The sequence below is a fragment of the Eurosta solidaginis genome, chromosome 5, assembly GCF_040869045.1.
Source record: "Eurosta solidaginis isolate ZX-2024a chromosome 5, ASM4086904v1, whole genome shotgun sequence".
In the NCBI taxonomy this organism is placed as follows: Eukaryota; Metazoa; Arthropoda; class Insecta; order Diptera; family Tephritidae; genus Eurosta; species Eurosta solidaginis.
In genome coordinates, this window is record NC_090323.1 from 93,454,938 (window position 1) to 93,468,051 (window position 13,114).

The window sequence follows — 13,114 nt, forward strand, 5'->3', positions numbered from 1 at the left end:
AGTTTTTTTTTTGAATTTGACAACTATTGGTTTTGATAGGCATGATAGGAACTTTTTTCTGTTTATGGCGCAGGAACAGTAAGGTTGGCAAGGACCCGCCCCAGCCGACGATGACTAGCCACTGTGCACCACCACATCATGCCGACCGCCTTCCTTACTGCTTCCATCGTAGATGCGATACCATAACAAATCATTAAGTTCTTTACTTTTTGAGGTCTCTGCTTTAAGTTCGTCTTTTCGCGTTTTCGTGAATGGTACAATAGCACATATTTGTAAATTTTCTGTATTTAAATCTTCACTATCTAAGTTTTCGCAGTCTCTACTCAGTAAATCTGCTACATACAATTCCGTACCTTTTTTATAAGTGACTTCTGGATTATAAGGCAGGATTTGATACATGATTCTTTGCAATCTCGGTGGTGCATCTGTAATTGGCTTTTTAAATATTGTCTCAAAAGGCTTATGGTCAGATTCAATCGTTAAATCTTTGCAACCCCAAATGTACATGTGAAATTTTTTACATGCAACTTGAATGGCGTTTGCTTCTTTTTCTAATTGGCTATAGCCCTGTTCAGTTTTTGTGAACGATTTCGCACAGTAAGCGCTCGGCTTCTGTTTTTGTATTAGTACTCCGCCACATGCATAACTACTGGCATCTACTGACAGCAAAATTGGCGCTTTAGTGTCATAATACCCTAGTGCTGGTGGATTCTGCAACAGATTTTTTAGTTTATTGAATGCTTCATTGTGTTGCCTATCCCACACCCACTCAACATCTTTTCGCAATAATTGTCTTAGTGGTTGGGTGATATCTGCCAAATTGTTTATAAATTTCGACACGTATGTTACCATACCCAAGAATCTTTGCAACTCTTTGACGTTTTCCGGTTGCTTAATTTTCGTTATAATTTCTATTTCTTCGGGATCAGGTTTTACCCCTTCAGCGGAGACTATATGTCCCAGAAACTTTACTTTTTGTGTATTAAAAACGCAGTTTTCTTTATTAAGCTTAAGGCCTGCTTTTCTGAATTTGTCAAGTACCTCTTGAGTGATCCTCTCTAGTTCTAGTTTGCTGGTGGCATGCAAGAGAACATCATCCATAGACACCTCCGCGTTCTTTACGTCCGCTATCAACGAACTCATTACTTGTTGGAAAACTTCCGGAGCCGATGCTAAGCCAAATGGCATTCTTAAGCAAGATTATCTTCCGAATGGGGTACTGAATGTCAGATATTCTGAAGTACGGGGTGTTACTTGCAGTTGCCAAAAGCCTTTTTTTACAATCGAGTAACGTGAAAGAGTTGCAGTAAAGTGGTTGATGATAGGTTTGTTCCTGACATCAGGCATTAAGATGCAAACAGGCAGCCACATAAGCAATGACAAGGAGAGAAGTTCGACATATAACCAGCAGCGGGAGTGTCAGAGATGTGGTCGACAACATGGGTATGGCCAATGCCCGGCTTTTGGTAAAGTATGCAACAATTGCAAAGGAAAAAATCACTATGCTAAAATGTGTAAAGTTAAAACAAAATCAGAAACTCGAAATGATAAGGTAGACTCACTCTATGTTGGTAGTGTAGAAGGCACACTAGACTGGACTGAAAAAATTATAGTAAATAACTCGTGCAAAATTGAGGTTAAAATAGACTCAGGCGCGAGGTGCAATGTCATGCCTGTAAGCAAACTAAAAAATACAAAATTAAAAAATATAAAAATTGTTAGAACTAATGTAAAGCTAACAGCATATGGAGGTCAACATATAAATGTTATTGGAAAATGTAATCTAAGCTTTAAATTTGCACATAGGAAAAATTCAGATCTGTAGTTTATAGTAACTGAAAACACAGATGATCAGCCAGTAATAATAGGTTTACCAAGTTTGATGGCACTTAACATTGTGCAAAGAGTTCACACTGTGGAATTGAATAATAACAGTTCCTCAACTGGAAAAATATTAACGAAATATAAAAAAGCATTTGACGGCATGGGTTGCATAAACAATTAAAAAATGATGCTAAACCTATTATTGCTGCCTGCAGAAAAATTCCAATTGGACTAAATGACTCGGTCAGAAAAGAGAGAACATGGAAAAAGAGGGTATAATAAAAAAGTGACTGAGCCCACTGAATAGGTTCACCCATAGTTATTAGCAAAAAGAAAAACGGACAGATTAGAATATGTATAGACCCAACTGAACTGAACAAATCCATAAAGAGGCAACATAAAAAGATTCCCACATTTGATGAGCTGAGCTCAAGTATAGCCGGTAGCAAAATTTTTAGCGTGCTTGATGCAAGCAAAGCATTCCATCAAGTAAGGTTGACAGATCGAAGTAGTTATATGATGACAATCATTACCCCGTTTGGTAGATACAGGTATCTAAGAATGCCGTTTGGCATTAACTCTGCCACTGAAGTTACTATAACTACTCTCATGAGTTAACCATAATAGATGACCTAATATTCAAAGGTAGCAGGATAGTAGTCCCTAAAAAGTTAAGAAAGGAAATGCTAGGCTTGATTCGTTTCAATCACATGGGAAAAGAAAAATGCAAAAATAGGGCAAGAGAGATCCTGTTCTGGCCCCACATGAACAAAGAAATCGAAGACATGGTAGATAATTGTGATATTTGCAACAGGCACAGAAAGGCCAACGTCAAAGAAACGCTACTAAACAGGGAGGTTCCAGAAGGACCATGGCAAATGTTAGGTGTAGACCTTTTTTACTATCAGGGTTCTGAATTTCTACTTACAGTGGATTATTTCAGTAAATATGTAGAAGTTGCAAAGTTGAGGGACATGTCTAGCAGCTCAGTGATAGCTGTGCTAAAATTCCAGTTTGCAAGGTATGGAATCCCACATACTGTATATTCAGACCCTGGAACACAACTTAATAGCCTGGAAATGTCGAAGTTTGCCAGAGACTGGGACTTCGCCTGGAAAACCTCCAGTGTAAATTATTCACAATCAAATGGAATGGTAGAGAGACATATAGGCACAACGAAAAGAATGTTTAAGAAAATGGATGAAGATCCAAGCAAGGATCCGAATCTGGCAATGTTAGAATACAGGAACACACCGATAGGCAAGGGCGTAAAATCTCCGAATGAGATCATGTTCGGCAGGAAGATTAGAGGAATCCTACCAAATAACAGAAGTCTTGAAAGAGAAAGTGAGAATAGGGAAACAAGAGAGAAATTGATTAAAATACAACTAAGGCAAAAAGAGCAATATGATAGGGGTGCACGTGATCATAGACCATTAAAAATAAATGATAAAGTTCACGTAAGAAAAGAATTGAATAAACCATTAGTTCCAGGTAGAATAAGCAAGATTTGTAACAGACCCCGATCATATGAAGTAACATAGGCAAATGGAAAAAAGATAGAAAGAAATCGTAGACACCTATATGGTCCAATTGGTATGAACAAAAGCGAAAGCAATGAGCAAAATGTAGATCAAAAGGATAACACCTATGATCACGATAGCGATAGGACGCAACATGATGCTAACGATCCCATAGACACAGATACTGAACATAGCTATCTTATCCCTAACACAAACGTAACGCACGGAGGGAATCCTGAACAATACATGCGCACCCGTTCGGGTAGAGAGATAAGAAAACCTGAATATCTAGATAACTATGTCGAGTAACAAATCAAACTTAAGACCATAACGAAATTGTAAAACGACCAATTTAATTTAAGTTATTTAAGAGGGAAGATGTGACAGCTGTAATTAATAATAGATGGCAGCTCTATGTATTTCATCGATATATTTATATTTGTACTCATCTCTGGTATTATAGATATAGTTATAGATGTAAAACCATAACTTCCTTTTCCACTTGTACATCTCATGGAATAAAGAGGTAATCATAAGAATCCAACACGTGTAGCCTATTTAATCTACAACATATAGGGGGAGACGTCGTCACTCTGGGAGTAAGTGACTGGTGACTATGCCTGGGTTGTGGAAGGCTAGGACGCAACTGCTGTTGTGGCCCTGGGACTGGACGTCCTTGGGTAAGCATTGGGGTACACGGTGTATTTGTGTAAGGCTAGGACGCAACTGCAGTTGTGGCCCTGGGACTGGACGTCCTTGGGTAAGCATTGAAGTACCCGGTGTATTTGGGTATGCGGCCTGGCAACATGGCGCAATGAAACCCGTCGGGGGGTTGCCGTCGCGGAGGCCAGAACATCTAGGAAGGAGCTGCATTGAACAGATGTCGCAAACATATATGCCAGCAAAGGCAAACCGTGCAACCTCCCGGTAGGGACTAAGAGTCTGTTTCCCTGACCTACACAATTTCTGCCGGAAAACAGGGGGGGGGGGGAGAAGACGGGGGCAGGGGCTGATGCTCGGCATTGCTCCCGATTCTACTACGCAGGCTGTAGGTATGAGTGGGAGCAGCCGTATGAGTTGGTGGCGCCGTGAGGCGCGAGCAGCCGCGGGTACTTGTTGTGGCTTGCTGAACAGTGGGGCTGCTGGAAGGTAGTGGGAGCGCTAAGGCGTAGACTACGGGACGCCCTAGGGCGTGAACAGCAAGGAGCCACAAAAGATTTATAGAAGTTACGTGGACGTCTGGTTTTGGGATCTAGCCCAGAACAGCCTGTCCGATGCAACCATGCCTTACACGAGACACACTGACAAGAGTATGACCGTCCTAAAAAGATTCTTTCCCGGCAGATGCAGCAAAACCATTTCTCAGGACCAGGGTCAGGAGACGTACCCGGATTGGGTTCGTTACCTTCCCGGAGCAAGAGAATATGGAGCAGTCCCGCTGCAAGGAACTGCTGGGAGGATGACAATTTGTGGGAGGGATGCAACAAATTAAATGGGGTTATACTGAAATGACAGTCCTTGATCGGCCGAGTCGCTCCGGTACATAGAACCGACTGCCTTGGGAAGCGTCGAATTGGGAAGTTTCGACTAAATGATCGGTCACACCTATTAGATGGGGCGAAGCACTGCTACAACAACAACAACATCACAAATTGTCATCAATATCCTCTAGCGGGAGTCCAAGGAAACTTGCTGTTTCAACAGGGGTGGACGTCATGTGAGACACATCGCAAGCATGGCATACATTTTGAATGTCGGGTTTGATTCTGGCTAGGTAAGAGTTTAACTTGTTACAGTATCCAGGTCGTAGTTGAGCTAGAGTGACTCGCGTTTCCCTAGGCAATGTGCGTTCCTCTTCTGCAAGTTTAGGGTACTGTTATTTGAGTACAGGATTCACCGGGTAATTCCTGACATAGAGGTCCGACGCCTGTTTGTGGAGTTCACTGAGGACCTGCTGTGTTTTTTAGCTTCATACGGCTTTTTTCTCAGGCGCCGTATTTCATCATCATCACTCAGATGTCTGTTGAGATGCCGAGGTTTCTGGGTATTCAACAGGAACTGTTTGGTTAGCATTTCATTCCTCTCCCTGATGGGGTCATAAGAAGACAACCCGTGGCGGTTCTGGGGGTAGTATTTTTTTTGGCAGGCCTATAGCTCCTTCCAGAGAGTAATCTTTAAGCGTGGCGACCATATCGGGGACGCGTAGCATGCAATCGGCTGGCCAATTGCCTTCTTTATCTTTTCCCCAGGTACTGCCAGCAAGGGATTTATGGATTTTGTTACGGCTCTGGATTTTCGGAACAATTGCGGCTGCGTGCTCACCAAAATGTAGATCCTGATCAAACATCACACCCAAGATTTTGGGGTGTAGGACAGTCGGTAGCGTAGTGCGATCGACGTGGATGTTCAAAATGGTCGACATTTGGGACGTCCAAGTTGTAAATAGGGTCGCGGATGATTTAGTCATGAGAATGCCAGGTTTCGTGAGGCAAAAAACTGGTGAGATCAGGGAGGTAGCCGTTGATTCTGTTGCAAAGCTCATCGATCTTTGGGCCCGGGCCTGTGGCCATTTTTGTGCAGTCATCGGCGTAAGAAACGATAGTAACTCCTTCTGGTGGCGAAGGTAGTTTTGATATGTAAAAATTAAACAAAAGTGGGGATAGGACACCACCCTTGTTTAATCCTTCTTGGCTTTGATATTTCGTTTCTGAATTGCACCGATGCCTGCCGAACACCCAGATAATTTACGGTCCACCTTTTAAGACATGGGGAAGGGTAGACCCTTCCAAGTCTTGCAGTAACGTGCCATGGTTGACCGTATCAAAAGCTTTTGGTAGGTCTAGCGCTACGAGTACTATTCTATGGTGGGGCTTCTGATTTAAACCACAATTTATCTGGGTGCTAATGGCATTTAGCGCGGTGGTGGTGCTATGGAGTTTTCTAAAGCCATGCTGATGACAGGCTATCTGCAAATTTGCTTTGAAGTGGGGGAGCAAAATGGCTTCAAGCGTCTTGGCTACTGGCGATAGGAGAGATATCGGGCGATATGACTCTCCTATGTTGGCTGGTTTCCCAGGCTTTAGTAGCGGGACCACCTTGGCCATTTTCCATTTTTCGGGTATGACAAAGGTGGAAAGAGACAGGTTGAAGACATGTGCTAAATATTTGAAACCCTCTTTTCCTAGGCTTTTAAGCATCGGCATGGCTATGCCTTCTGGGCCCACTGCTATGGATGGTTTAGCATGACCGATGGCATCCTCAACCTCCTTGGCGGTGATGGTAATTGGTGACGTGCTGGACTTATGTTTACGTGCGTGTCTGTTGGCTCTCCGTCTATTTTTGTCGACCGTAGAATGCATTATGTATTGTCGGCAGAAAGCGCTTGCGCATTTTTTCGCATCCGAGAGCACTTTGTCGCCAAAGGCGATGGGAACTTTGCCATTGTGCCTAGACGGATTCGATAGCGACTTTACAGTGAACCAAAGTTTACCTACAGCGGAAGAAAGGTTACAACCGCTTAGGTGCTCCTCCCATTTCGTGTGTTTGTGTTCATCCACAAGCAATCTGCTGCGTTGGGTTATATCCCTTATTTGGGGGTCGCCGGGATAGAGCTGTCTTATAAGGTCACGTTCTCTCGCTAAACTTGCGGCCTCTGCCGGGAAGTGGGCCGAATTTCGGGAATTCTACCGGCGGGAATGAAACGAGGCGAGGCGGATTCAATAACCTTGCGTAAAGCACGCTCCACTTGGCGGGCATCAGTTGGGATAGGTAGGGCAGGAAAGCGGTTGTCTGTAAAGTATTTGTATTCGTCCCACTTTCCTTTTTTAAAGTTAATGAAAGTGCGTTTTTCTGCTAAGATGAAGTCGGCGGGACGCTCGAGCGAAATAAGTATTGGCAGGTGGTCGGATGCCAATGTTACCATTGGCTGCCAGTTGACGCAGTTTATGAGCTCTGCGCTCACGATTGAAATATCCGGCGAACTGTGACAGCTTCCTACCATACGTGGGGGGCGTCTCCGTTTATAGTGCAGAACGTCGTTTCTTCTATTTGATCCGCTAACATCTCACCCCTACTGTCCACCCGCAAGTTTGAATGCCATAGATCGTGATGGGCATTGAAATCGCCAAAGATAATGCGATTGTTTCCAATGAGTACGCCGCTGATATTAGGGCGGTATCCACTGGGGCAACAGGTGACAGGAGGGATGTAGATGTTGATGATTTCTAAATGTGCATCGCCCGACCGGACAGATAATCCTTGACGTTCTAAGACACTGTCCCTGCGGTCGATGTCGGGATCAAATATATGATATTGCACAGTGTGGTGTATGATAAACGCGAGGCCGCCTCCATTTCCGTTCTCGCAATCTTTTCTGTGGACATTATACCCAGAAAAGGTCTGCAATGCAGATCTTGCTGTGAGTTTAGTCTCTTGAATCGCAGCAATGCGGATGTTGTGCCGCTTCATGAAGTCGACTATCTCCGTGATCTTCCCAGTTAATCCATTACAGGGGGAGACGTCGTCACTCTGGGAATAAGTGACGGGTGACTACGCCTGGGTTGTGGAAGGCCAGAGCGCGATTGCTGTTGAGGCCTGGGACTAGACGTCCTTGGGTGGGCATTGGGAAACCTGGTGTATTTGGGTATGCGGCCTGGCAACATGCCGCAATGAAACCAGTCGGGGGGTTGCCGCCGCGGTGACCAGAACATCTAGGAATGTGGCTCCGTCCATGGCAGAAGCTGCATTGTGCGGATGTCGCAAAGGTATATATTCTGTGCTGGCAAACGGTGCAACCTCCCGGTAGGAACTAAGAGTCTGTTTCCCTGACCTACACAAATGCTGCCGGAAAAGAGTGGAAGAAGACGGGGGCAGGGGCTGATGCTCGGAATTGCTCGCGACTCTACTACGGATATTGCAGGTATGAGTGAGAGCAGCCGTATGAGTTGGTGGCGCCGGAGGGCGCGAGCAACAGCGGGTACTTGTTGTGGCTTGCTGAGCAGCGGGGCTGCTGGAGGGTAGCGGGAGCGCAAAGGCGCAGACTACGGGACGTCCTAGGACGTGAACAGCAAGGAGCCACAAAAGATTTATAGAAGTTACGTGGACGTCTGGTTTTGGGGTCTAGCCCAGAATAACCTGTCCGATGCAACCATCCCTTACACGAGACACACTGGAAAGATTATGACCGTTCTAAAAAGATTATGTTCCGGCAGAGGGGTCAGGAGACGGACCCGGATTGGGTTCGATATCTTCCCGGAGCAAGAGAATATGGAGCGGTCCCGCTGCAAGGAGCTGCTGGGAGGATGACAATTTGTGGGAGGGACGCAACAAATTAAACGGGGTTACACTGAAATGGCAGTCCTTGTTCGGGGAAAATCCCGAGTCGCTCCGGTATATAGAACCGACGGCCTTGGGAAGCGAAAAATGGTAATCTGAGGCAATAATAATATGCTTTAGCACGAATTATATGCATATATATCGATTGAGAATACAGTAAACATGCAATTTTATTGAAAAATAGTGGATAATGACTCATACATTGGTTAATGACTCATATATCTATGGCAGCTTGACCTCTAGACAGAAAAAAATACACGAAAAATCCTGTTGTTCTAGCATGGCCCTATTATAATACCCCACAGTGAATATTTCTCAAGTCATGTTGAGAAAAAGTGTACCTACAAAGTCTGCACATCTATGTCAATGCTAAAAGGGCACAGAATGTGTATAGATGGGGCTGCCTCAAGGTGACCCCTGGTACAACGGGCAAAAACGCTCTCATAAATAGTGGCTAACTTGAAGAGCTACAGGATATCCTAAAAAATGGTTTAAAAATTCCCTCCTAAGGCGCAACGCTTGAATTATACAATAAATAAAAAAATTAGTAACAAGTGCAGAATACATACATTTGTCAAAAAAAAAAAAAAAAATCGGACTTTATAGAGATTTTTGTGCTGATTCCAATGGTATATTTCTTTTTTGGTGCAAATGAAAGGTTTGGGGGTAATTCCATGTCAAAAGGCGAAATTATGAATTTTTCAAATCAAAATATCTCCGAAACTAGTGGATGAATTTCAAAAATTAAAAAATCGAAAAATAACCTATAAAAATACGTTTCATCTGATGTATATATATCCTTAACTTTTCTAGTGTTTATTTACCAAAAATTTGAAAAAGCTCTTTTTTGCATTCGTGAACGAGCTGATATTACCTTATAACTCTTATGTTTATTGTTATGTTAGCCGATCCAACACCGGCTGCGCCATGCACAGTAATTCTGCGTAGAACACCTTTCTGCATAGGCGGCCTTCGGGCCCGCTTATAAAAAATAACCCTGGGCTACGCCATGCCAAGTCCGGGTGTGTGGAATTGTAGCCAATTTATCAAGAAATTCCTTTGAGCAAGCAATTGACAAACGTGTATGTTTTGTCAAAATGCTCTGAGCAAACGAACGGACACTTAAGAAGGATATATTCACTTGCTTTGCATACTTCCATCCATATTTCTTCCACCAAAACAACTTTCTGCAGCTCGAAAAACTTATAAAAACCTTCTTTTCTAGGCTGATGTTTCGTATTAAAATATTTCCATTTAATATGAAATCCATCAAAATTAGAAAAAATCGTAACCAGATTGAAAAACTGGTAGCTTGTTTTTGGTGAAATTGTCATTTTCCCCGCAAAAGTCAAGTGGCTAACGTCACACCAAAGAGGATAAATACAATAAGAGCCGTCACTCGTTATTTTTTTGGCATTTACTCGATGTATACTGAGAGGTAGTCGGTTATTTTTTTTTTTGGGCGAGATGTTTATAAATTTCTTCTATACATTTTCGTGGGATATTTTTGTTTATTTTTTGGACTGTATTTAATTAAACTATTTAATTCTCTTTCCAAAAATCACAGTTGCACAAGGGCCTACGCGGCATGGATAAATGCGAGACAATTAAATATGTCCCTCTCAGAAAACATTCGGCATCAATTTTTTTCAATTTCCAGCGAAATACTCGCCACAAAATAATGAGTTACGGCTCTTATTGTATCTATCCTCTTTGGTCACACTAAATGGAATTACCTCCGTTTTTTGTATCATGACCTGTAAATTGATTGTACCTATATCACAAAAATGCTAATGTGATGCTGCCATAAAGACCATCTCGACATTCATACATCTACAATAATAATATTGCATATTTGGCGTTAATATGTGGTTAACAAATATTTATAAAATGAACGTGCTTGCCAAAAACGGGAAAAATAGTGTTCAAACACATGCACTCAACTACAAGTCCACAACTACTCTTCTAAGGAAAGAGGATTCAACAAACATGATATGGCCAAATTATTGCAGCAAAATAGAAATGTTCTGTTGGAAATATTGCCGTATAATGGCCGTGTTCGTGGATTCATTTAACTGAAAAATATAAAAGAAAGTTTTTGGACGTTATGGGTTGCTGACAGGAATATGTCCCAATATCTGTTTCAATATGCGTCGAAAAGATACAGTGAGTTCTGGCAAAGGAACCCTGTTCTTTTGACCAATTAATAATAAATGCCAAGGCCATTGAATAATATCGTAAGGAATTAATTGAGCGGAGGGAGACCGAAATTGCTAACAAATTGATAAAACTTGAACAGTGGAAAGTAGAAATGCAAAATAGGATCTTCAAAAAGGAAGCTGAAGTATTAGCTATAAAACAGGAAAAGCAAAGGTTAATAAAAGAAGTACGAAGGCACTTCGGTTTCAAAGTAGACCCTAAGGATGACAGCTTCAAAGAAATGCTGGAACAAAAAGAACGTGAGGAAAAAAACAAAAGGAGGCTAAACATAGGGCCCAGCAAGATAAAATGTTGACAAAGTTGGCAGTCAGCTCTGTATAGACCTGTATGTGTGTGTGCGTGCACTCATGACAGTGGATGACGTTTGATGAAGACCAGCGAGTAGTTGTTAGTTACCTAGTTAGTTGAATATATGAATTACGGTATGGTTGTGAACTCATTGGCTACGAGCCCTTAATATTTGTGCAACATTCAACTATAATTAAATATACTTTATTAACGTATTTGTGTGACTCATTATTGTGTACGCATAGCACAACAGGTGAGTTATTACACGACGAGGATGGGATCGAAAGATCGAAAATAAAAATTAGTTTTTCAAAATTGGAAGTGGCGGCAGTGTCGGCCATTTTCTTTTGTGGATTCTGTTCAGACGAATACGTACTCGCTGAATTTGCAGTATTGATAACGAGAAAATGTTTCGTTACAGATATTTCGCTAAAACTGAGACACATTAAATTGTGCTATTGATAAATAGATACGATAACCGAAAGAAACAAATCGAAGGTAGAGTAAATAAACCTGAATTAGCACATTCAATTGTGCATATCAGAAATAATCAAAGCAGATCTAATTACCTGATTTCAGACTGCAAGTGACGAATTAAATTTTGTCTAGAGCAGACACGAATCGGAGATGACGAATTGATTTTGTCAGTGGTGCAGGCGTTAAATACACTGCAGTGGTTACAAACGAACCAAGGAAACCCATAGGTAGAAAATTTGCGCATTTAGTTAGGCATATAAAAGTGTAACTTAATTATTTGATTTCAGGTATATTTGAAGCAATACATTTAATTGTACAAAATGACAGAAATTCGCCCGTTTCTGTGCGATAATATTGATAGAGCGCTGATACGATCAGAATGGGAAAAGTGGCATAGGTCCTTCTCTTTATATCTTCAGGCAGAATATATAAATGATAAAATAAAGAATAAGAACAAATTATTACAATTATTACAAATTGTTACATTTGGGTGGTCCACAGCTACAGGAAGTGGTATTTAATATTCCGGGTGCTTTGGTTAAATCCGATGGGAAGACAAATGTTTTCAAAGTACTGGTAGATAAGCTGAACGAATATTTTTCACCAAAGCGTACCTCGACTTTTGAGAGGCACCTGTTCCGTAATCTGCCCCCTAGTGAGGACGAGAATTTTAATAAATACTTGTTGCGTCTTAGAAATCAAGTGTCTAAGTGCGAGTTTGGGAAAACTGTGTCGGAAATTGTCGAAAGTTGCGTGAAAGATAAAATTATTGACTCTTGGGCCCCTGTTGACCTTAAAAGGAAACTGCTCGAAAAGGAACAGAGTCTGAATGAAATAATCGAGTCCTGTCAAATTTACGAGAAAATCAGTAAACAATCATGGTCCATGTTCACAAAATCAAGCGAAGAAAAAGTCAACAGAATTTCAGCCAAAACATCCGGAGGGAGACATATGAGTGTATGAGATGCGGTCAAAAAGGTCACGGGAATAAGGACTTGAAATGTCCAGCGAGATTCCTAAAATGCAACAAATGTGGTCTGGTGGGACATTTCGCAAGAAAATGCAAAACCAAAAAGCGCAAACACAACAGCAATGGACATAGTTCACCCAAAAAGCGGTCATCAGGGTCGTTTAAGGTGCGTAATGTAGAGGACGAAAGCGAACCGGAAGAAGAAGTTCGAGAGCTGAATTGCTTCAAGATTACAAATGACGCGTCTGATGATGAAAACCTGAGATGTGACATTGGGGGTTGTGGCATACCAATGATTATTGACTCTGGTACGCGATTCAACTTGGTTAGTGAAAATGATTTTAAATTGTTAAAGAACAATGCAGCAGTTCTATGGAATGACCGAAAAGACTCGTCCACTCATTTTAAAGCTTATGCGTCGAATCAAACACTTAATGTCCTGCGAGTATTTGAAGCACCGATAGGAATACGTAATGTA

The 13,114-nt window shown here is 41.9% G+C and overlaps 1 pseudogene; it reads left to right on the forward strand.

Moving 5' to 3' along the window:
* Window positions 1-3,020: 3,020 nt before the first annotated feature.
* On the forward strand, window positions 3,021-11,644 carry LOC137254220 (large ribosomal subunit protein mL64-like; annotated as a pseudogene).
* Window positions 11,645-13,114: the final 1,470 nt, after the last annotated feature.